This window comes from Tamandua tetradactyla, chromosome 13 (genome assembly GCF_023851605.1).
Source record: "Tamandua tetradactyla isolate mTamTet1 chromosome 13, mTamTet1.pri, whole genome shotgun sequence".
Lineage (NCBI taxonomy): Eukaryota > Metazoa > Chordata > Mammalia > Pilosa > Myrmecophagidae > Tamandua > Tamandua tetradactyla.
Window position 1 is genome coordinate 4,316,444 of NC_135339.1, and position 25,085 is coordinate 4,341,528.

At 44.8% G+C, this 25,085-nt stretch overlaps 1 pseudogene; it reads left to right on the forward strand.

The window, feature by feature from the left end:
• The first annotated feature begins 434 nt into the window (after nucleotides 1–434).
• Nucleotides 435–25,085, forward strand: part of LOC143654608 (cytoplasmic dynein 2 light intermediate chain 1 pseudogene) — a 31,002-nt pseudogene continuing 6,351 nt past the window's right edge.

Sequence of the window (25,085 nt, forward strand, 5' to 3'; positions counted from 1 at the left end):
CTTACAGATACTGAGAGTGTTCTCTCTTTTCCTCATGGGACCTGGGCTGATAAGATTCTGTATCTAAATTATAAAAGTTGGGAAGGCGGAGACCCCTGTTCAGTTCAATCAATATTTATTGTGTTTCTGCTTTTAGGCCTGGAAGCAGGTGGCTGGAGTCAAACAGACCAGCCAGCCCATGGCCTGCACTCCTGAAGGCTCAGCCTCACTTCTCTTCACCCCAGCACCAGGCTCGGAGCCTGGCAAAGAGTCAGTGCCCACACGCGTTTGTGGCTGAAGGCCACGTAAACCAAGCCTGCACCCACTGTGCACTTACCGGGTGCCAAATTCTCAGCTGACATTTTGTTTTGAAGCTCCACAGTACCCCATGAGAAACTGAGGCAGCTTCCTCAGTGTAGGACAGTGTGGGAAGTCGGACGTGCGAGGAGAGACCCATGGCCTCAACCACGGCCCCAACCTCCACTTCAAACGCCACCAGGGGCACCAGGGGCAAGCAGCTGCTTCCTCAATCTCCTGCAAAGACCTGCACCAAGACGAAGTGGAAAGGAGACAGGTAAGTTTTAAAGACTTTCCCTTGGGATCCCTCAGATTCTGGGTGTAACAACATGAGGCAGTAAAGCTTGAGTTTTTCCGAGCGGACATTCAGATGCTCCCGTGCCCCCAGGTGAAGGAGAGGCATGCCTGGGCTTTAATTGAACGTATCTGTGCTCTTTCATTCCAATCAGTCCTTGGGGTTTTTTGATAGTTTAAGTGGCCTCTGGGCATAGGGCTTTGGGGATGAGTAGGTAGTAGGACGCCACACGTGTCAATGTGACTAATGACTTGGGACACTTGAGAACATTTCTCTACTGTTTACATTAAAGGAATATGTGTTTTTATTTCATAACACAAATCTGACATCTGACATATTAGTCAGTGTAATTCACAGTAAAGTTTCTGAATTTCAGCAAAGGACTAATTAGTCCCTGGAGGGCTGTTGCTTCAATAATATGATATTTATCTTCTTTTGGATAACCATGTGTGTTTTTCCCCCTTTAAATCGCAACATCCACAAATAAACATCCTCAACCCTTTTGCCCTTCCCCTAACACATGACCAACTCTTGTCCATTTTCAGGTTCAGCCGAGGCCATGTGGTGATAACTGAACCCAAAGCCTCAGCTTTGATGACTCTGCAATTCGTAAAATCTATGCAGAGTCAGTTTTCCCTGAACCCCCAACTTGCCACTGATGCCATTGACTCTGCAACATTCTAGCTTATAGACGTGTCATCTCTGGTTGTCCTAAATGCTTTAACTTATACATACATAGAATTGGCATTTTTTTAGCAGATCAGTACTGAAGGCAGAGACCAGCCCGTGGGGTCAGCTGCACAGCAGTGCAACTTTCCCATTTATGTGAAAAGGAAACCACCTCTTCCTGCCTCTGCTGTAAAAGCCCAGGACACCACAGAAGGGAATGGGGAGTCACCGCGATGATTCTCAGAACAGGAGGTGGTTTCATTTCCAATCTAAACAAGTTCTACTTTTTATGGCTCTTTGGTTAGAGTTACTGATAAATATGACAGAAACATTAAAACTTCAAGTATTTGATTGCCTTATTAAGTCTTAAGGATGCTTTAGTGGAGTAAAATAACCATTTGCTATTTTTTAAGACTTCGGCTTATTTGGCGAGGGAAAAATATAATCATTGATCTTTATTTTCCATACAATAAATTTGCCAATTCAGACAAATTGAGGACAAGGACAGTTTAAATCAACTTAAATTCCAAATTAAAGAGTATTTTGAGCATTTCAGGTATTTCCAAGTACACATAGTAACTCAAGCCGGGGTGGCGAAGTGTTTCCTGTGTTAGAACAAAGAGGTCTTTGCTGGTGATTTGCATGTATCCTGGGAGCTCAGAGCTGAGATAAACGAGATTCTGAGATGGTTTCTGACAGAAAAAAATAGGGACAGCTTAATGTTGGAGCTGCCATTTTAATTAAGCCTGGAGACATGGGAGACAGGAAAGAGAGAGAGAGTTGCATTGGAAAGACATAGAAATGCACGGTAGACTGGGAGGAGGGATGGATTTCTGATTTGACAAGTGTGCAGAGGGAAACAGAGATGAGGTTAGAAAAGAGGGTTTGCAACAAGCCATTCTCATATAATTGCCACCAATCGCAGGGTTTGTTTGGAGCACTGTTAAGAAAGGCTTGAAGTGGAGAGAATGTTTAATGAGCACATTGTGACCTGTGATCTGTGGCCATTCCTAGGGCTTGGTTTTCTTCTTTCTCTTGGAGACATGGGACACTCAGGCACCTCCTTACCTGCAGAGATAGCCACACATGGTTGGGAAAGCAACAGGCCAAGGAAGGGGGCTGGGCCTCAGCCTGCACACACTTGAGCTGGGATTCCAGAGTTTGGGTGTGGAGTCTCTGTTAGTCAGGATTATCTAGAGAAATAGACTCAACAGGAGAGATCTGTAAATATGAGGTTTATAAAGGTGTCCCATGCAGCCGTGGGAATGGAAGAATCCAAAATCCGTAGGACAGGTTGTGAAGCTGGCGGCTCTGAAGAGGGGTCTGGACAAACTCCACAGGAGAGGCTTGCTGGCTGAAGAAATTGGAAAGAGTCTCTCTTCTTCCTTAAAAGCCTTCAGCTGATTGGATTATCTTGTTGTGGGTAACATGCCTCAGTTGCTGGCAGTTGTAATCAGCCACAGATGCAACCAGTTGACTGATGATTTAATGCACCAGCCTTCCGGTTTATCAACCAGTCATGAAATATCCTTGCAGCAATGGTCAGCCCAGTGCTTGCCTGACCAGACAACTGGGCATCACCACTTGGCCAAGTTAATAACCAGAACCCAACCATAACAAAGTCCTGTGAGGTGTTCTGTGTGGGCCCACTGACTCAGAGAAGCTGCGGACTGAAATGTGCTGAAGGCAGAGCTGAAGAGAGGAACAGCAGCAGAAGTAAGTGTCATGGGAACGGCCCAGGCTGGATGAGCTCTTCTGGGTGGTAGACCAGCCCCTGAGGGAACTGTCCTCCAAGGCCAAGGAAAGCCTACCCTTCAAAGAAGCTGGAAGCAGGTGTCCCTGTCTTTACTGAGCACTGAGAGACAGGAGAGATGCAAGGGAGAAAGCTGGACAAAGCTGGTGGCTAGATGGACACCAGTAACAGCTTCAGCACCTTCTCTGCTGTTTTCTTACATAGATGTCCTTCTCCTCTCCCTGGCCCCAAAGAACTAGATTGAAGATCCAGACACACTCAAGCTGCCCCCACACCTTCCACTGATACTTCACAATAAGAACGGTTTTATGGTGAGCATCGGCCACACTTCCAGTGAGGTGGGGTGGGTGTTGGAAGGTGAAGTCCCACTCCTCTGGGCCAAAGGTCTCAACCACACCACTCTATGCTCCCTCAAATCCTAAACATTCTTTTAGTCTCAATGGCATATGTTGTATACATGGAGAGGGGCATGGTGGTTTGGGGGAAGGGGGGCGCATTCTTTCCATTTTTCCAGGTATTGAAATAGGATTAAATACATGAAAATGTAGGCCAAATGTCAAGATGTAATACTAACCTGGAAATTTGGGGCATCCATAGATTTGAACTATATCACTTCTTACAGCCGATCTTGAGTTGGGCTTCCTCCATCAGCATTTTTTATTTATCCACATAAATTACCTCTACCACAACACAATATTTCTGCACATTCATAGCTCTGTTTGTCTCTCATAAATCAACCACAGACCCGTTTAATTATCCCTCAGTTATTTTAAACAACCACCATTTTTTAATGAGCCAGAAAATGCATAAGGGACGGCAAATAAGGTTTTGGGGTCCATTGTAGGTTACCCTGTGTGTATTTTTCAAAGCCAGGCATTCCTGAGAGAAGTCACCTATTACCCAGACCCCTTCCTGTGGCATAGCAAGTGAGAGCTGCCACCCGCTTTCTGTCAGTAGCCTTGAAGCATGGCGGTTATTATAAACATGGATGATGAATGACTATTTCAGCTCTGTGAGGAATGTAGTCAGCTTGGTTCACACTGGGAAAGTGGCAGTGCCATGGAGAAACTAAGCCAAAGGGCCATGTCCACTGCCAGGGCTCTTCTCATTTGAGCATCATTGAAGATAGGACCTTTCCTAAAATCCGTAAGTCTCATAATCCAATGTTAACGTAAACGTGATGACTCAGCAAAATAATCCCCCATCTCCTCTGACTTAAGGGAACCATCCCTGTAACTTTGCTAGACAGGGAAGCTAGCCTCTCAGGTTGGCCCAACGAAGGAAGAGCCCCACCTGTTGGCTCCCTGTTCTATCATAGCCAGCAGGATGTTCTCAGGTAAGGGGCTCTAGTCAGTCCCACAGTCCAATGGACATGGGCTGGGTTGACAATGTTCCATCAGGTTGCAGGTGAGGACAGGGCACTTTGGGAAGCTAAGGAGCAGGTCCTGCTGGGCAGGGCCCAGGACAGGGTCCAAATGGGGAGATGTCCACAGACATCTGTGCTCAATGAACAGATGCTGAGAGGGGTTACCCCCTCTCCTTCTTTCTGTCCTAGGCTGGCATCCACTGGATGAGCTCTTCTGGGTGGTAAACCAGCCCCTGAGGGAACTGTTCTCTGAGGCCAAGGAGAGTCTACCCTTCAAAGAAGCTGGAAGCAGGTGTCCCTGTGTTGACTGAGCACTGAGAGACAGGAAAGATGCAAGGGAGAGAGTTGGACAAAGCTGGTGGAACCAGCTCAGGAACCATGCTGAGCTCTTTATGTGGTTTATGTAATTTAGCCTCAGAACAAACCCATTGTACAGATGAAGATCCCAATGCATCAAGGGCTTGAACATCATGTGCAAGAGCACTGTGGTCCTGAGACTAGCTGTATTCTAGATCCTGGCCATGACCATTCTTCTAGAGCTCAGGTCATGGCTCTGGGGTGAAGAACTTGAGATTTGGACCTTCAGACCTGCACTCCCTCTGTCTGCCTCAGTCTATGTCTCTGAACTTGAACTTGTACTAAGTCCCTGTTTGCAATTAAGGAGAATATATAGCGGGGTGGTCAAGAATCTGGGCTGTAGTGCAATTAGTGCAATTAGGCTCTTGACTCTGTGATCTGGGGACCATCACATGACCATTATGAGTCTCAGGTCCATCATCTTCCAAATACACAGAGCCCAGAGGATGGTTATGAAGTCAGCCGGGTAAAACACTTCCAAGAGAGATCGTCTCTCTGCTCTAAAGCTGGCTGTCATCAGTCATAATCCTATCAATCCCACTCATTTCTTCCTTCATCTTTCTAGCAAGAGAACTGTAAAGAGCTGGGGATGGCTGTCAATTTATAGCAGTTACTGATTATGTCACAGCTGCTCCTTTGGGGTCAAAGATATGGGACAAGTTCAAAGCCTACACAAGAATCCAGGAAATTGCTATTTTGATCTTTAATACTATTTCTCTTGCCAAGCTAAGTAACCTTTTCTCAGTCCTGTAATATATTAACATGTAGGGAAAGAATTTATGAACTGCTCTAATCCATTTTTAGTGAGGCCCATTACCACCAAATACAGAGTCAAGGTTTCAATTATAGCTTTCCATTAAGGGATGAGATTTACTTGTCAAACCAGGTGTGGAAAGACAATTTTTTTTGTGTTTAAAGCTTGTCTTCCTGAAAATGGCAGTCTCCTCACAATACTCATAGTCTACTTGTTAACATTTCTGAGCATCAGCTCTGAAACAGAGCAATTCTGGAGACATACTCAGGACAATGCCTCCTCCCTGAGGGATCTCAGAGGGCAGCTGTGAGCATGCAGATCACAGGGACACATGGACACACCCTCCAGTAGTTATGCTAGTCACCTAACATCTGTAGTCAATGAGTGCCCAAAGATTTTAGGAGCAAGAAAAGCTCCCAATGGATAGAAAAGATAAAACTATTCCAGACTGAGCTATATGGATGAGCAGAGGCACAAAGGTTGAAGGTTGTGTGTGTTCTTAGTGCTGCAGGAGCTCAACTGTGAGCATCTGTGTCCAGAAGATGGCCAGTTGGGGTTGCAGAGGAAGCCCTGGAGAAGTACCCTCAATTCCATGGTGGAAGCTTAGGACTTGATTCTGATGGGCTGATTCTACTTCTCATAACTCCCTGAAAAGTCTCCTGCTCCCACACTCTTGACTTTCAAACCTTCCAAGAAACCACAGACAGAGCACACAGGACCAATGTTCTCCCCTCAGTACTGAGCGACCTGGCCATGGGCCCCTCCACACCCTTGTCAGTGGTCAAGCCAGCCCATGGTCAAGCCACCCCAGTGCTAGTTCAGGCTTTGGGAAAATGTTGGAGGCATCTGCAATTGTTCTTTCTGCCTCCTTCACTTCACCTTCACTTTACTAAAATATCCCCCTACAAGCTTGCAGCTTTCTTTTCCCAGGTGACCAAGGCATTGGCTATTGTGAATCTTTGTAAAGGAATAAAGACTTTCTTGAATTGCCTTGATCCTCAAAGTTCTAGGATAATGGGAATTCCTAATAAACTAAGATTTCTAGGGCAGCAGAGGAGGAAACAGGGATCACTGCTTCACAGCATCTTCCTCAGAACACCACACACATAGAAGACTGACCAGAGAAGTTGAAAAAAGATCTGCAGCCATCCCCCCTCCCTTAACTCTTGTTTTTCCACTACAAAAACCATTCATGACAGCCCGGGCATCCCGCCAGCCCATGACAAATGGTGCTCAGTACAGAGAAGCCTGAAGTCCACTTAAAAGCACAAGGACATTTCATTTTTAGGTGGGAAATGGGGACCTGGGGACTCTGTCCATAGCAATGTCCCTTGGCTTTTGGAAGTGGGGGATGGTCCCTACCCAACTTAGGCATTCACTAAAATCCTCAACAAAGTAGCTGGGAACCCTTAGGGGTACTGTGTCAGTGTGGTCCTGCTAGCTGCCTCCATGGGCCAGGTGAAAGCCCAGAGCACCCTGCTGGAATCCCTGGGGCAGATCAGGGTGCTGAGAATGCCTGGCCAGGAACTATCTCACAGTGACTGCTCTCTGCTGGTCACTGAGCATCCCACGACCCAGGATGAAGAAACCGATCTTTTAGTCTATATCATCCATAAGTAATTATATGGCCACTTTGTGGCTCAGATTTTCCTACCTACCTTATGGAAACAACATACCTTGAATTATTCATTTATGCCTTTAACAATCATTTGGTGAGCTATAATCTATGCTCCAACAGGCTGTAGAGATCTGAGTAGGGGTCCACCAGGCAGAGGAGGTCCATAAGAGTAATTCCAGTGGCGCAGACATAAACTCTGCTGTCCAGACCTTGAACCTTTGACAGTGGGAAGGGATGCTTTTAACAATTACTCCTGAAGAGTAGACACATCTGGTGCTGTCTTTGGCCATCTGGGATGCATGGTATCCCTACCTCTAAGTAGAGCATATGCACAGCACAGGGACTTCAACCATCACGTATCAGGCTGTTTGAGGCTCAAGTAAGAGAAAACTTTTGCTAAACACATGTAACTGGAAGTCTGTGTAGCAATTCATTTCCTCCAGAAAGGACCCAGTTGCCTTAGCTCACTCTTCTTCACTTTTCTCACCATCATCATCAACCAGGGGTGGTTCCCATGTGCTCGCTAGATAACTGCCAGCAACCACTGAGCTGCAGGCTTCACCACTCACATCCAGCAAAACAAAAAGGAAAAGAGACCCTCCCCTACAAAACCCCCTCCCCTTCAGTCTGGCTGGCACTTACCAGGCCAAGTAAGGTATAGGCAGGTACCATGAGCAGAGTGGTTTTGAAGCCATGCAGCCCCCTCTCAGGAGCAGGTGGTGGTGATCTAATGTGATTCTGGAAGGAAGTGGGGGCATGAATGTGGGGTTGGAGTTAGCAGTGTCCATAGCAAGGTGGACTTTAATGCAATTTCATTGTTGAAACTTACGATACGGAGAGAAGTGATGGAAGAAAGTTGTAGGTAGGCAGGGAGCAAATTCTGAAAAGTTGTGCTGGATTTTCTTTTTCTTTTCTTTTTTTTTTTTGCATGGGCAGGCACTGGGAACCAAACCAGGGTCTCTGACATGGCAGGTGAGAACTCTGCCACTGATCCACCATGGCCCACCCTGTGCTAGATTTTAAGATACATTTTATACTTTTAGAGAATCACCCTGTTCTAGCTTGCTAGCTGGCAGAATGCAATACACCAAAACTGCAACAGCTTTTAAAAAGGGGAATTTAATAAATTGCAGGTTTACAGTTCTAAGGCCACAAAAATGTCCCAATTAAAGAAAGGCTATAAAAATGTTCAATCTAAGGATCCCAGGGAAAGATGCTTTGGTTTAAGAAGGCCGATGAAATTCAGGGTTCTCTCTCAACTGGAAAGGCACATGGTGAACATGGTGATGTCTGCTAGCTTTCTCTCTAGGTTTCTTGTTTCAAGAAGCTCCCCCAGGGACATTTTCTTTCTTCATTTCCAAGGTCTCTGGCTGCATGGGCTCTCACAATTCTTGTCATTTGGAAGTTTTCTCCAAAATGCTTCCTCTTTTAAAGAATTCCAGTAATGTAATTAAGACCCATCTGGAATGAGTGGAGTCGCATCTCCATCTAATCAAGATAATACCCACAATTGGGTGAGTCATATCTCCATGGATATAACCTAATCAAGTTTCCAACCTACGTTGTTGAATAGGGATTAAGAGAAATGGTTGCTCCTGCAAGACTGGATCAGGATTAAAACATGGATTTTCTAGGGCACACAAATCTCTTCAAAGCAGCACACAACCTTAGGATGACTTTGAGGATGTACCAGCAAAGGGCAGATGTGAGCAATTTATCACAATCAGGCTAGTGCATGAAATCAAGTGAACAATGACACAATGCTAACATTAGACATGAGAAGGAAAAAAATTGGAAAAAAAAACTTTCTCCATCTAAAGGACAACCTGTTGTTAAGAGAAAGAGGGACACAAGGATGATGTCCAGAATTCTGGACTGGGGACTTGGGTGAACCCTGACAGCATTAATGAAATTATAGAACGCAGAGAGCTGAGCATGTTTCTTTGGTGTGTCTTAGTTTTCCGGGCTGCTATGACAAATAACACACAAGGGGTTGGCTTAACTGACAAGAATTTACTGGCTCACAGTTTCAGAGGCCAGAAGCCCCAAATCAAGATGTCAGCGAGCCCCTAAATTTTTCCTGGAACCTTTCACACTGTGGTGCTGGCTTGCCTCAATCCCTGGGGTCTCTTGGCTTCCCTCTCTGCCTGCCGTCTCTTTCTTCTTATGTACGCTCTTCCAGTTTCCACTGGCTTCCATCTTCCTCTTATAACCTTTTCTGAAGCAACTTTTTCTGATGCTGTGTCCAAATTTCCTCTGCTTATAAAGAGCCCCAGTCATACAGTTTGAGACCTACCCTAAATAGGATCATCGAAGATTTATTTGCAAATGGTTTCACATCCACAAGAACAGGGATTAAGATTAATAAATTAGTTTTGTTGGGGCACTTGATTCAATCTGCTACAGAGAGGCTACAGATTTAATGAATACTGAATTTGAGGTGGTTTGAGCTTGAAGTACCTTTGGAACATGAGACGATGTGGAAAGATGTGGCATTTAGGGGACAGCCAGGGCTTAAGTCATCCTCAAGGTATCCTTCTGAGACTCTTCCTTCTAAGGACCCCAAGGTAGAAGGTGGCTAAACACAAGTCTTGGGGAACACCAGCATCTACTAGGTCTGGCTTTGTTTCCTTGATCAAGTGGGGACAGCATTATCAGCTAAGAGTGATGTGAAAGCATTAAAGATGAAGGCTTGGGGAAGGTCTGAAATAGTCTTTGAAGAGATTAGGAGAAGGTTCTTCCTTGGTAGAAGGCTGTTAGAAGAGCAGTTCAAACATCTTCAGACAGAACAGGGGCCCAAATCTTTGTGGGTCTGCATCTTTATCCACAGACTCAGGACTCCGCATTGAGAGTAATTGCTCTCTGCTTGGGCTCCCATGGCCAGACATAGGTCCACTCCCACTGTAGCTACTACATAGCCATAAAGTTTTCTGGGAATCTGCTGCATTGCCCTGTGGGTAGTTTAGAGTCAGGAAATATCCTTTTCCACCACTATGTCCTCTGTAGTAGCACATGGGTAAGCATGCATGCACAAGGTAGTTTCTTGACATATATTTGGTGCTTGAGAAAATGTTGGAAAGAATACATAAATTAAGGGCCCTGTAAAATCTCAGCCTGCTGGTAGACTCTGTTCTCTTGCTCTAAAAGTCCTAAGGCTGTTACTGCCTGTTCTAGTTTGCTAGCTGCCAGAATACAACACACCAGAGATGGATTGGCTTTTAATAAAAGGGGATTTATTTTGTTAGTTCTTCAGAGGAAAGGCAGCTAACTTTCCACTGAGGTTCTTTCTTACGTGGAAGGCACAGGATGGTCTCTGCTGGTCTTCTCTCCAGGCCCCTGGGTTCCAACAACTTTCCCCGGGATGACTTCTTTCTGCATCTCCAAAGGCCTGGGCTGAGCTGCGAGTGCTGAGATGAGGAATGCTGAGCTGCTTAGCTGTGTTACGTTGTGCTCTCTCATTTAAGCACCAGCCAATTAAGTCAAATGTCACTCATTGCAGCAGACATGCCTCCTAGCCGATTGCTGATGTAATTAGCAACAGATGAGGTTCACGTACCATTGGCTTATGTCCGCAGCAACAAGACTAGGTATACTCACCTGGCCAAGTTGACAACTGAATCTAACTAACACACTGCCATTGTTTGTGGCTGTCATAACTGTCAAAACTATTTAGGGCTGCCTCAGCAACCATCTCACTTTGGCTAAGCCACTTGCCCTATCATTGACCTTTGGCCTAGTTGACAAACAACATAAACTTCCCCAGAACCCACACCTACATCTTCACACCACCAACATAACTCACCCGAAACCCACAGCTGGTTCCAAATGATAAGCCCACCATCCTCAACTCCCCCAGATCCCTAGTCACTTGTCCTTTTCATGCACTTGCTTTAAACCAGCCAAGTCTTGACTCCTACAGGAAATCTACCACCCTCCATTCCTGGACTACAATAGAGGCATCAGCCCATGGATCTCACTAACCCTACCTGTGTGCTCCCCACCTACAACTGAGCCACCAGAGCCATCATAATTTCTGTAAACCCCTCAGAAGCCCCTCCCTCTCTGGGAACTGTGAGCAACAATTATCTTTCCTCATGCATTATGGTCTCAGTTTCCAATTGTGTCACAGTTGACCTCCACCCAACTTTACTAATTCAAGATGAAGGCCATATCCAAGAGCATAGATCCAAGGGCTTACAGATGGTCCCTGGCTCACTGGGGTGATGAGTTAACAGCACTTTTCTTCCTGCCCTGCCAGCAGAAGCATGTCTATGATTACAGGCTTAGAAGAAAGCCCAGGACCCTTCGGGGATCATGGTCCCAGTAAAGTCAGACTCTGTCTATGAAAGGGCACAGCCCATGGGCAGCCACTGCTTCATGTCCAGTCAAGGTGGGAAACCTGAGATGGGTTCGAGCAATGCCAGGGCTCAGGAACACAGAGGCAGGGAGCAAGGTCCAGGTTCCCACAATGTGGGGGCATTTGGAAATATGAAAGCTCCATCTCTCTTGCTTCCTGATGACCCCCGCCCCCTCGTCCTGAAGACTTTAATGAAGCACATGAAATTTCTTCCTGTGGCATCAAGACTCATCATGGCCTATGTCTGATGACTTCCAGGCTCTTTTCTATGACTCCTGGTTCCTTGCGGTTCAAACCCAAAGTGACCAAATTCTTTCCTCCTCTAGGCCTTTTCCCATTATTTGTTTAACTCCTATAATGCTTCACTTGACTGTAGTCACATCTCAAGGACAAGTCCTCCAGTGTTGATTAGTCCTTCCTCTCTTAAGGCTAAATTGCAAATGCCTGTGCCTAGGGGCCTGCAACCCTAAGGAATAGCTCGTTTGCCACACTTGTCTTTGTACCCAGTTACCCAAATGTCAATGAACAATGAACAAATGAAAGAATAGCTCTATAGGATGCTAAGTCTTGGGAGTCACTGTCCACACTCCAGGGGTTTTCCTTGGCCTCCAACTGATATCCTTTAATATTAAGTGTGTAGGTCAAACATTCACCAATGATAACTGGATCCCAATAAAATAGATTCAATGTGATGCAATAAAAAGAGCACTACACTGGACCCAAAAGACCTAACAAGTTGTGCTATCTTTGATAAGTCACATTACCTCTCTGAGCCTTGATCTCTACTTCAATATAAAAGGAAAATTGTATATTGCCTATAAGACTGCTATGAAAGTCCAAAAAGCTAATGACTGGGAAATTGCCCAACACATCATCAAAAAGAAATGGACAGTCTTCCAAGCTGCTCTAGATCAGTCCAGTGCTTCCTCTTTAGCAGCCTCAAACTTGGACAGAGACACAAGTTAAGTTCACTTTTTTGGCACATCCAAAAATGAAAGAAATAACAGCCCACACATTTTATCCCAAAATGCACCCTAAATTTGGACCAAGATCACATGAAGTTTTAGGATAGGTCAATGGAAGATTGAATGGTCCTAGACAGAGGCACTTTTCTTTTGGAAGACTTGGTTGAGGGCTTTTTCTGTTTGAGGGGTAATGAACTGAGGCTTTTTCTTATCTATGACCTCTGTTGTAGATGAGAACATGGTGGGGTCTGGCCCATTTTTTAACGTAATATTTTTGCATTTATCATTAATAATTTCATCAATTAATGTTTGATTGAGTCCATATTATATGCTAGATATTGTTGTAGACTCCTAGGATTAAGCATGAACAAGGAAGACTCAGGAAGCTCATGATCTAGCAACTTGGGGAAGGGGTGCAGAAGAGGAAGTGATAGCTTGGAAATGCAAATACATTAAACAAATGAGCAGGATAATTTCTAGCACTGATTATACTATAAAATAAAAATAAAATATTGGGGGACAGAAAGTGGCAAATAGGAGAATTCTCCGTGAGGATTGGAACTTTAAACATTGATCTGAATGATAAGAACACTCTGGAAGACCCCTCTGGGCAGAGAGAACAGCATCTGTGAAGGCCCTGAGGGAAGAGCAAGCAGGTTTTCTTCAAGGAAGAAAAAAGATCAGTGAACTAGAGCCAAGAAACTGCGCAGAGAATTTTAGGACATACATTTGGAAGAATAATAATATTATTTTCTGCACTATTATTCTTTTTTAATTTTGAGAAAGAAAAAATACAATTTAAAACTTAAGAAAAAAATAAAAACAACTTCAATGACCTCAAACGTGACAGCTCAAGCCATTTTGGAGTATGACCATCTAGACCAGTCATTCTCAAAGTGTGGTCCCAGGACCAACAGCATCAGCCTCACCTGAAACTTGGCTTAAATGCAGATTCTTGGGCCCACCATTCATCTCCTGAATCAGAAACTCTGGGGATGGAGCCCTGAAATCTGTGCATTAAGGAATGGTCCATGGAGTTCTGAAGCATGCTGAAGTTTGAGGAACAGTGTGATTTTTTCTGAAGCAAGGCCCTGATAACTGGGGTGGGATTGGAGGAATAGGCTGGGAGAGGGCAGGACTCTAAAAATGCCTCCCAAATGAAGTTAAACATTCATTGGCCAATAAACTAGCTGTAGGAAGGAATATATGAAGGTCCAAAGGAGACAGAGCAAGCTAGTGGAACACAGAAGGTGTTCCTATCTCAGTGTCCCAGGGATGCTGTAACAAATACCACAGACTGGTTGTCTTAAACAAAGAAATTTATTGTCTCACCGTTTTGGAAGCTGGAGGTCCCAGTCAGAGAGTCCGCAGGACCATGTTTTCTCTGAAGTCCGTGGCGTTTTGGTGGTGGCTTGCCGACAGTCTCAATCTCTGCAGCTGTCACATGGCCATCAGTCTCCATCAGTCTCCATCGGTCTCCATCTGTCTCCTTCTGTCTCCTTCTGCCTCTGCATCCAAATTTTCCCTGCATATCAAGACTCTAGTCATATTGGATCAAGGGTCACCCTGATTCAGTTTGGCCTCATGTTAATAGGTTCTTCAAATATCTTTTTTACCAATGAGGTCACACCTCTAAGATTTTAACATGTCTTGGGGAGGGAGGAGGGCATAATTCCATCCATAACAAGACCTAACAGAAAGAGTTCTGGGCACAGGCATGAGTCAAAGCCACATGTGGTCTGAGAACTGCCAGCAAACATGAGCGTCACTGTCATCAAATAGTAAGCTCCAGCCAGGGGACTGGTCTTTAATGCAAGTCTCTAATAAAGATCATAGAAAAGGCCAGATATTACCCCAAGCTATAGAAGCATTAGTCATTCGTAGCAGTGTTCAGATGCAGATAAAATGCAACACTTGGATTATCAGAATCGGGGCAATCTTTGGGTTGGGCTGAGTTAGCAGCAAAACCAGTTGTGGTTCTCTTTGTGTCGGGTAGAATTTCTCACCTTCTTCCTGCCTTACAGCAGGATTGGCTATCAGACCTTATGAGTGTCAGAGGTAAGGTGACCTTTTCCTACTCTAAAATATTAGCTGGTGCAATTAAACACACCTCTTCACAGCTTGACCTAGTCAGATGGAGAATCTGAGAGCAGGTTTGTGAGGCCTCCTTGGGGGATAGGGAAGGGTCTCTCAGCTCTCCAGCAGCTTCCCCTGCCTGGAACGGCTTCAAAACTAGGAAGTAAACAGAAGTTTTACAACTCAATGGTCATCATAATTCCAATACAGGTATTAGGTTCATTGGAGATTTGTCTTTGTCCATATTCATAAAATTTTTACTATAATTGCCCCACAGTTCTGATGAGCTTCCAATAGGTTTTGAATCAGAAAATTAGAAGGTAAAGATGGGACAACCCCAGGGGATATCAAAAGAGACCTTACAGAAATACAAAGAAGTACATTTCTTGACACTTCTTTTTTAATAAGGGAGCCAAGACAATTCAATGGAATAAGTAACAGCCTTTTCAAAAAATGGTGCCAGGACAACTGGATAGCCACATGCAAGGAACAAAAAGAAAGTTTCACTGGCTCTGTATTCACACCATACACAAATATCAACCCAACGTGGTCATAGAACCCAATGTAAGAACTAAAGCTATAAAACTCTTAGAAGGAAACTCAGAGTAAGCATTCACAGCTTGTTTTAGGCAATAATTTCTTAGATAGGACACTAAAAGCACAAATAGCAAGACATAAAATAGATATAATTAACTTCATTAACATTAAAAAATGCTGTGTTTCAAAGAACACCATAAAAAAAAAAAGACAATCCACAAAATGGGAAAATATTTTCAAATTTTGTGCCTGATAAGTAACATATTAAAAATGTACAACATGCTTTTACAACTCAAGAATAAAAGAACAAGTAAACAAATTAAAACTAGGCCAAGAATCTGAATAGACATTTCTCCAAAGAAGATGTACGATAGACTGTAAACACATGAAAAAAATCTGCAACATTATTACTCATTTGGGAAATGCAAATCAATATCACAATGAGATACTACTTCCCACCCACTAGATCAGCTGTAAGCAAGAAGACAATTGAATAGGAAGTGGAGAAATTGGAATCCTCACTCATTGTTGGTTGAATTGTAAAATGGTGCAGCTACTTTGGGAAACAGTTTAGCAGTTCTTCAAAATGCTAAATGTAGAGATACCATATGATCCAGCAATTCTGCACTTAGAGAAATACAAATATCCCAAGAGAAATAAAAATATACATCCACACAAAACCTCATACATGACCATCCATAGCAGTGTTATTCTTGACAGCCAAAATGTGGAAATGACAGCAGTGTTCATAAGCTGTTGGATGACTATATAAAAGAAATACATCCATGCAGTGGCATAATATTTAGCAATAAAGAAGAATGAAGTACTGATATATAATACAGGTTGAATGAATCTGGAAAACATTATGCTAAATGAAAGAAGCCAGTCACAAAATACCACACATTCTGTGATGTATTTATATAAATTGACGAGAAGACACAAATCTATAGAGATAGTAGATTAGTGGTTTCTAGTCATTGGAGATGGGAGAGAATGGAGAGTCACTGCTAATAGGTATGGGGTTTCTTTATGGATGAACAAAAATGTTGTAAAAGTAGGTTGTGGCAATAGTTGTATACAACTCTGGAAATAGACTAAAGCCATTGGGCTGGTTTGAAACTGTTGTGTACCCCAGAAAAGTCGTGTTCATTAGTCCTAATTCAATATTGTTGGGTGGGATCTTTTTGATTAAATTGTTTCCATGGAATTGTGGGTGGGACCTGTTGATTATGTGGTTTCCATGAAGATGTGTCTCCAGCCATCTAAGGTGAGGTCATTTACTGGAGTCCGTTAAGAAGGAACCATTTTGGAAAAAGTTTTAGAGTTGACGCAGACAAGAGACCTTTGGAGATGCGGTAAGAAAATGCCCATGGGAAAGCCATTTGAAGAAGCCAGGAGAGAAAGCCAGCAGACATTGCCATGTGCCTTCCTAGCTGACAGAGAAACCCTGAACATCTTCAGCCTTTCTTGAATTAAGGTATCTTTCCCTGGATGCTTTAGTTTGGACATTTTTGTAGACTTAGAAATGTAAACTTGCAACTTAAGCCATTCCATTTAAAGTTGCATTCTGGCAACTTTAGCAAACCAAAACAGCCATTAAACGTACACTTTGAGTGAATGTGTGATATGTGAATTATATCTCAATAAAGCTCTTAAAACAAGGTGTAGAGAGGTGTATTCACAGTAAGAGATTTTGAACTGAAAGAATAGAGCAGATGGGCCTCCAGCTGTCTTGGAAACCTGGTTCCATGGAGCAGCAGCCTGAACGGAGGGAGGCAGAGACATGGGCTGGGTTCAAATCTCAGTTGTAATGCTTGCCAGAGCCTCTCTCTTGAATAAGTGACTTAACTTCTCTGATCTGCTCTAAAGAAAATAGCATCTTCTTCATAGATGTTCTGCAAGTATTAATGAAATGCCCATGTGCAGTGTTTCATGTAATACCTAATAAATGGTGGGGGTTGATAACTGATAACTATTTTAACATTGCCATTATTATTATTATTGTTAATTTCAGGGAACTGATTGGGACATATAAAAGCTTTAGGGACTCACGGGTGATACACAGACTCCAGTCTTCCAGTTACCTAAGTTCTGGTCACACCTGGTTTTTCTTCACACGAGGGATTTTGCCTTAGTTTTACTGGGTGGAGTTGGACATTTATTCGTCACTCACACATCTTTAGAAAGAGATTTACTCCTTAAAATCTTTGTTAAAATATTATGAAGAAACATCATTTGGGGTTTCCTTCTTTGTTAAAATATTATGAAGAAACATCATTTGGGGTTTCCTTCTTTGTTAAAATATTATGAAGAAACATCATTTGGGGTTTCCTTCTTGTCGTCAACAAGAAACAGCTGTGCTTCTAGTTGAACTCAGCAGTTAGGTTTCCGTTTGCTGTCTGGGAAAGTACAATGCTTTTTTCAGTGTCTATCTGATCCTTGAATGCTGGGTAGAGTCGCTTGCTGTTTTCCAGAGGAGAACATGGGAATGGAGAGAGGTGTGGAGATTCCACAAGACCCCATTGGAGAGCAGAGTCAAGGCAGACTCCCCAGCCTCACCCATGGCACAGGCTTCTTGCCCCTCCCGGCACTGGGAACTGGCAGCAGCCAGTCGTTCTGTTGATACTTTCCCTTCTGGGAGGATGTTTATGAAGCAGAAAATCCTCTCAGAGCTAGGACTGTGCCTTAAATAGTTCTCCAGCACTTAGAACCGCATACCCACGGGTGGTTCATGGAACCCACCTTCCAGCTGATGGTTGTGACACAACTGCAGCTCAGAGGCAGCCATTCTATCACCTGCTCTCAAATTTGGTTTAAACAGCCCCTCACTTAATCTTGTCTGCTCATAACTGATAGAGTGCAAGCCCTCCAGCACTGGCCATGGGAGACCCGTGAGTAAACAAGGTGTAGTGCCTTCTGCAGGTAAACCCTGGAGTGAGAGTCATGGGCTGGTTGGTGTCGACGTCCCTGGGGTCTGGACGTCCCCACACCTCAGCATGGGGGAGGGCAGGACCGAGCTTCTGACCACTAAACAGTTTTCCAGAAAAGATGTCATTCTAACAGTGAGAATAATGTCTTCCCGATTGTATTTGCTCAGGGGTTGGGCCTGGGAGATGGAGAGGGCTGCTAAGGAGGGAGACTGTCTTTAGTGTCCCTGGAGTGGAAGCAAACACACTTAAGGGAGGTGATGATGGATGGGTGCTGGCTTGCTAGCAGATGGTCTCCAGTTGGGTCATTTTGTGTGTTTTTACTTAACCGTGTTCTCTCAGCGTGGGTCAGGGGCAGACTCTGGGAGCCTTCACACACACACACACATGCACACACACACACACACACAATGGATGTGATTCTTCAGGTTGTCTAATTTGTTTTTACTTTGGAGTTTGCCTGCTGGACTAGGTTAAACCATCCATCACCTTTACGACTGGCGGGTTGTGAGCTGAAGTCTCAGAGATCCCCCAAGAAAGCCGGGCTAACCTGGCTGTGCTCTTTATTCATATCATGTCTCTGTGCAAGCTCACAGCTTCTCCTCTGTCCTCACCCCCACAAATCACAGAGCAGAAGGTCCTCTAAACTCAACCCCTCCGTTTTCCCGTCAACACAACGGAGGTCAGGCTGGAGCGCATCTCAGCCATGTTTACAACGAAGCCCATGATGAGGTCACTGCTGGACCCCAGGCCTCTCACCATCAAATCCCTCCACTTTCAGGAAGGCCTGGCCAGTTCCGCATGCAAAGCTTCTTCTTGGCATTCCGGAGTGGAAAGGGTGCTGGTGGCAGCAGCTTAGTTAACCATAAATACTCTCTTAATAAACCTGCCTGTTATGGGCTGTTTCTGTTGCAATGAGTTATTACTGCCGTGACATTGATTTCCTGGAAAAGATATGGTCAGGTCATGCAGTGCAGGCTACTATGAGAACCAGCGTAAGAAAACAACTTGATAATTTATGCCTCTCTCAGGGCCTCCTATGCTTATCTCTAAAGAAAAGGAGCCAAGATGTTGAGGAGAATGGAGAAGTAGTGGCATGTAAGCTGGAAATCGTGTGTGATGTATCCAGTGCCATTTTGCAGAGGAGCTTTTAAAGATCTGATACGCTGATGACGGGGATTATGTCTCCATAAAGTGATCTGTTGTCACTGTTCTCTGTACTCACTGGAGAAAAAGGAAAAGGGATTACACAGAGGCCGGAATAACTTTTGCTCATAATGAAGCAGAATCATAGGACTCTGCTGGGTTTTAGGCCCGAGGATGTTAGCAGAAGTCATTTTAGCATTGATGGTGAACTTGGTGAGCATGCAAATCCCATTCCACCCCAGCACTGAGGGTGGGGAAGGCAGGGTGGCCCTGGTATATCAGGGATTTGGGGAGACTGGTCTGCCCACTAAGGTAGGCCACTTAGATCCCACTCCCCACTCCAGACCCTCGGGCTGCTGCTTCTTAGTCAAAACAAGGGGCATTTAAGATCATGAAGGTCAACCCCAGTCCCAACCTCGTCCATGATCCTATGCTCCAGCCTCACAAACGAGGACCCCCTCGGGGTCTCTTTGGGTCTGGGACTCTGTATAAGCTTTGATGACAGAGGGGAAGGTGCATAGGCTCCAGGCTTGAGCTGGGGTTGGGGTCTTCCCGTCTGGCAGAATGTGGGCAGGAAGGGTCTCTAGCTGGGCACCACAGGACCCAAATCATTGTGACTTGTGAATAAAGAGGAAATATTTCCTTTCCTAAAGAGAGTGCTTACTAAGTGAACCATAACTCAACTGGAACCTTCCTTCTTGATAAATTTGTATTTAATGCATTCTGAATTTGTTTCTTGGCAAAGCAAACCCTTGACTATCCGTAGCATCCAGGGTGAGCAGCAGTGCAGCCCAGGGGGTTGCAAAGCCCCTCATATTCTGCTCGACTCCTCACCACCCATCCAGGGACACCCTCACCCACCAAGACTCAAGCAGGGTCACTGGCACCAGAGCATGGTTTGGGAAGGATGAGGTAGCTCCTGCTATGAGACGGCACTCATGTTTATTTTTTTTATTTTACATCTTAAATTTTTGATGATCTATATTGGTAGCGAAAAAAAAGAAAAACAACAGAAAAGTAGCTTGCTTTCACTAAGAATGGAACCAAGATCATGTTTTGCATATTTCAATGACTAAACAGCTACTCCTCTGCCCACACCCCTTGTAGATGTCAGGTGTCCCCTGGGACCCAGGGAACGGGAGCTTGGGAGAGACCTCCCCTCTGGATGCTACCCAGCTGTTGGGTTAAGCAACATTCTTGTCAATATATGGCCTACTGATAGGCTTTCCATAGAACAATGATTTCCAAAAGTGTAGACCAACCAAAATAACTGCCACTGACACCACTTTAGACAGAATTTACCTTCACGAATTTGGAGGACACTTTAGGATCATCTGGTGTCTCAGGATCACCCTTAGGTTTTTAGATTCTATTTCTGCATTTTGCTGAGAAGTACCTTGCCTGGGAGAGTAAAAGATGCTTTGGTCTGAAGGCATGGAAGGAAGATTGACTCACAACTTGGCAGGAAAGGGTCGTAAGCCTTGTCTTGTATTTATTATGTTAATATTCATGTAAACTCCATGGCGATGGACCAAGATCGGAGTTCTGCCACTGTTGATTCAAACTGATTGTAAAAGTCTCATTTCATTTCTTGGAAGTGAAGAATGCTTATCTCTAAATCACACACTCATGCGGAGATGCTAAGAAAGGCATGTCCAGACTTCTTGTTCCTCAGCTCCATATCCACCTCTGGGGCTCCATCCAGGAGAATTCCAGCTAAGGGGCGCTGCTCTCTGTGAGCCTCATTTTCCTGCCCGGAGGCCTCCCTGGACTACGGATCTCTGCAAAGCTGCTGAGTCCTTAAGGCGTCTCTTGTGTACATGGAGCTCTCCCTGAGGGATGCTGAATGAAAGGACATCTCCAGCCATTGGACCTGATGGGAAGTATTGAGGTCTCCCCAGGTCTCCTGGCCTGGAGCCTCACTCTGGCACAAGGGCACAGATACCCAGCTGCTGAAACAAATGCCATGCAGGGGTTGGTTTAGCAACAGGAATTTCTTGGCTCCTGGTTTAAAGAGGCTAGAAGGATTGCTTCCTCCCAGGGTCGGTATCTTCTGGCTGGCCTACAGACTCTAGGGTTCCTTGGGTTTTCCATCACACATTTTCCATCACATGGCAATGCACATGGCAGTGTCTTCTTTCTCTTCTGGGCTCCACTGACTTCCAGCGCCTCCCTGTGGCTTTTCTTTCCATGTCCAACTTCCTTTGCTTATGCCACATTGGATTAAAATCCACCCTCCTTCAGTCTGGGCACGCTTTAACTGACAACGTCTTCAAAGGTCTTATTCACAATGGGTCCACACCACAGGACCAGGGTTCGGACCTGAACACGCATTTCCTGGGGGATGGGATCCAATCCTCAACACCCCCCACTGTCAGGTGAGCTAGGGCCCTTGCCTTCGGTCTTCTCCAGGCTGCCTTCATCCACTGCCTCCATCAGGTCACTTGCCTGCTCAGCATACTTCAAAGGCTCCCACTGAGGTTTCCCCAAAACTGGGCACCAAATAATGTTTTTGCACCTGTTGCCCTCTATTTGTCCTGACACACAGGAGATTTAGGACTCTCTGGACACTGTGCATATCCCAACCTCTGATTCTGTGGTCATTTTTTCCCCTCTAGCTAGAATGCCTTCTGCTTTTTTCTTTAGGCTGTATGACAGGGTCACATTTCATTCTTTTTTCCATGTGAATATCCCATTATTGCAGCAACATTTGTTGGATTATTTTGTTTGGTTGGTATTTTTTGTTTGCTTGTTTGTTTGTTTTCTGGGGAAGTGCATGGGCCAGGAATCGAACCCGGGTCTCCCGAATGTCAGGCAAGAATTCTGCCACTGAACTACCCTCGCACCCCTCTCTCTGCTCTTTTTTCTCCACCGGATAAACTGTTATTCATCCTTCCTGGTCCAGAGCCCTTCCCTGACTGCCCCTCCCTTCCTGTGCCTCCGGCTTGTTAATTCCAGAATCAGTTGCTCTCCAGCCGTGCTCTGATGGCACTTGGCACGTGCCTGTTTAGACCACTCATTGCAATGCCCAGTGAACTGTGTCTTCCACCAGACTGTGAGCTACTCAACACAGGGGCCACAGCTACTTGATCTGTGCCCCCAACTCCTAGAAAAGCCCCTGGCACATTGTAGGAGCTCAGTTGATTTAATGAGAGACATATTTCATTGATAATATAATATATATGTTATTATATATCCTATATATTATGATGCAACTTTATTTTATTATATATGTATCATGTTGTAGTATACAATATATAATTCCCATGAATTTTATCATGGTAATACAAACATGCAAAGTTGGGCTAAATATTCAGACGGAATGGAGACATTGTCATGCAAAGTTGGGCTAAATATTCAGACGGAATGGAGACGTTGTCACTGATGAGAGGTGGGGACTGTGTCAGGAAAGAGAGCAAGTGGAAGGACAGCTGTCTTGAGCCAAAGGGGCAGCAAGCAAGGTTGTCGGGATCCTAGGGCCAGTCTGCTTCTGGTTTCTCCTGGAAACAAAACATTAGGAAGATTCCTAAGGCGGTAGGGCAGGCTGGCCAAGTGGAAGGCAATCTTGCTCAGACACCCCGAAGCCCAAGGATGCAGTCTGCCTCCCTGGGACACCCAGAAATGCAGCATCTTCAGCAGCCCGGCCCTACTCAGGACCACACAGCACTTGTAGGAAATAAAATGCAACGCACGAGCCCCAGGACAACCCTGACAGCAATTTTTATACATTACAATGCAAAATACCAGCTGCAGTTTAAATGGAGTCCCCACTGCCTTGTTAATTCTGAACTATTAACACGTTCCACTTAGGCAGCATCTTTAGCTCAAGGTGTTCAGGGCATACTGTAAGCAGAGCATCATCACTCTTCCTTTATTGCTTCCCTCGAGAGGAACTGCTCAGGTGCCGCACACTGGAGGAGGGATGTGAGGTCCAGGTGAAGCCAGGTACCAGCTCTCCAGGTGTTCTGGCAGACCTGAGAAGCACAACTTACCTGCCTGTCAAGTCCTAGACGTGCTCACATATACAAGTTAGAGAGAAGACAGCCTTAAGAGACCCAAAAGTGGAATATGATTCAACAACAGCCAAAAATTGACAAAACGTATAAATGCCCGATAAATGAACCCACCCGACAAAGGAAAACGGGGGCTAAGGAAGCTGCTTCCACACATGTGGCATTCTGGAAAGCCGTGAGTAAGGACTGCAGTGTCATCTCTGTGCTTGTGTAAGAATAGACACTGGTGACCAGGGCTGAAGTTCATTGTAGCCCTTTGCTAACAGCTATGGGAAGTCACCACTGATGGAATAAAAATGAAAAGGAAAGTCATTTCGTGCTGATGCTATCTTCTCATTGCTCACAGGCCAGAAGCGGAGGTTATTTTAGGTGTTTAAGTCTCTCACTGTTGGATTCTCCCCCCTCACCAGTTGCTCTGTCAACTATTACACACATGTACACACCATACACACCCCTGTGACCTCGTATAAAAGCAGAATTATCTTTTATCATCCTTACTATATCCAACTGTGTCCCTTGGCTCATTCTTGGAAGGCATCCAACTGACGTTTATGACCCTCCCATGTGGGGAGCGAACATGTGAAACCCTTTCTGACTGCCCGGTTAGCATAAATCGCAGTGCTGTTTCTTTCCTGCTTTGCACTCATGCTATACGCTGTCCCGTTCATATCAAGGTGAAAATGCTTCTTCTCTTTAGTGAAAACAAAACCCTGTCTCAATCCCACATAGCTCTCTAGTTACACTCAACCTTTCTCCTCTCCTTCCCAGACAACCCTGTACATAGATCTTCAATGACCAGTCGTCTCCTTGCCTTCCACTCATTCCTCGACCTGCAATACTTTTTTCCTCAACCTTCACTGAAACTTCTCTAGTCACAGTCATCAAGGACTCTGGGTCATTGCCCCTCTTATGTGGCACCATGGACCATTCCTTCTGCCCCTCTCCTATGATACCACGATTTTTCTCTTTCTTTCCCCTTGCCTACTGTGCTGGTTTGCAATGATGTCTGTCCCCTGGAAAAGCCATGTGTTAATCTACATCCCATTTCATAAAGGCAGAATAATCCCTATTCAATATTGTATGTTTGAATCTGTAATTAGATCATCTCCCTGGAGATGTAACCCAATCAAGAGTGGTTGTTAAATTGGATTAGGTGACAACATGTCTCCACCCATTTGAGTGAGTCTTCATTAGTTTCTAGAGTCCTATAAAAGAGAAAACATTTTGGAGAATGAAGGAGAGTCAGAGACAGCAGAGAAGAACGACATAGCCACGAGAAGCAGAGAGCCCACAGTCCAGTGACATTTGGAGATGAAGAAGGAAAACACCTCTCAGGGATCTTCATGAAACAGGAAGCCAGGAGAGAAAGCAAGCAGATGTCGCCTTGCTCGCCATGTGCTCTCCCAGCTGAGAGAGAAACCCTGACTGTGTTCGCCATGTGCCTTCTCACTTGAGAGAGAAACCCTGAGCTTCATCGGCCTTCCTGAACCAAGGTAGGTATCCTAAGATGCCTTAGATTGGACATTTCTATAGACTCGTTGTAACTGGGACATTTTCTTGGCCTTAGAACTGTAAACTAGCAACTTATTAAATTCCCCTTTTTAAAGCCACTCCTTTTCTGGTACATTGCATCCCAGCAGCTAGCAAACTAGGACACCCACCTTGGCTGCTTTGGCTTGGCCCTGAGTTGTCTCTTCCTAATCTAACTCTCTCCCCATGTGGCTTCTCTCTGTTTCCTACGACTGCTGTGATGAAGCACTGCAAACCAGGTGGTTAAAAATAACAAACTGTATGGTCTTACTTTCTTCGAGGCAAGAAGTCTGAAACCTGTAGGGGAGAATCCTTCCTTGCATCTTCCAGCCTCTGGTGTTTGCCTGTTGTCCTTGGTGTCCCATAGCTTGCAACTGTGCCACTTCAGTCTCTGCCTCTGTTGTGAAGACAGACCTTCTCCCTGCTGGTCTGTCTGTACAAACTTC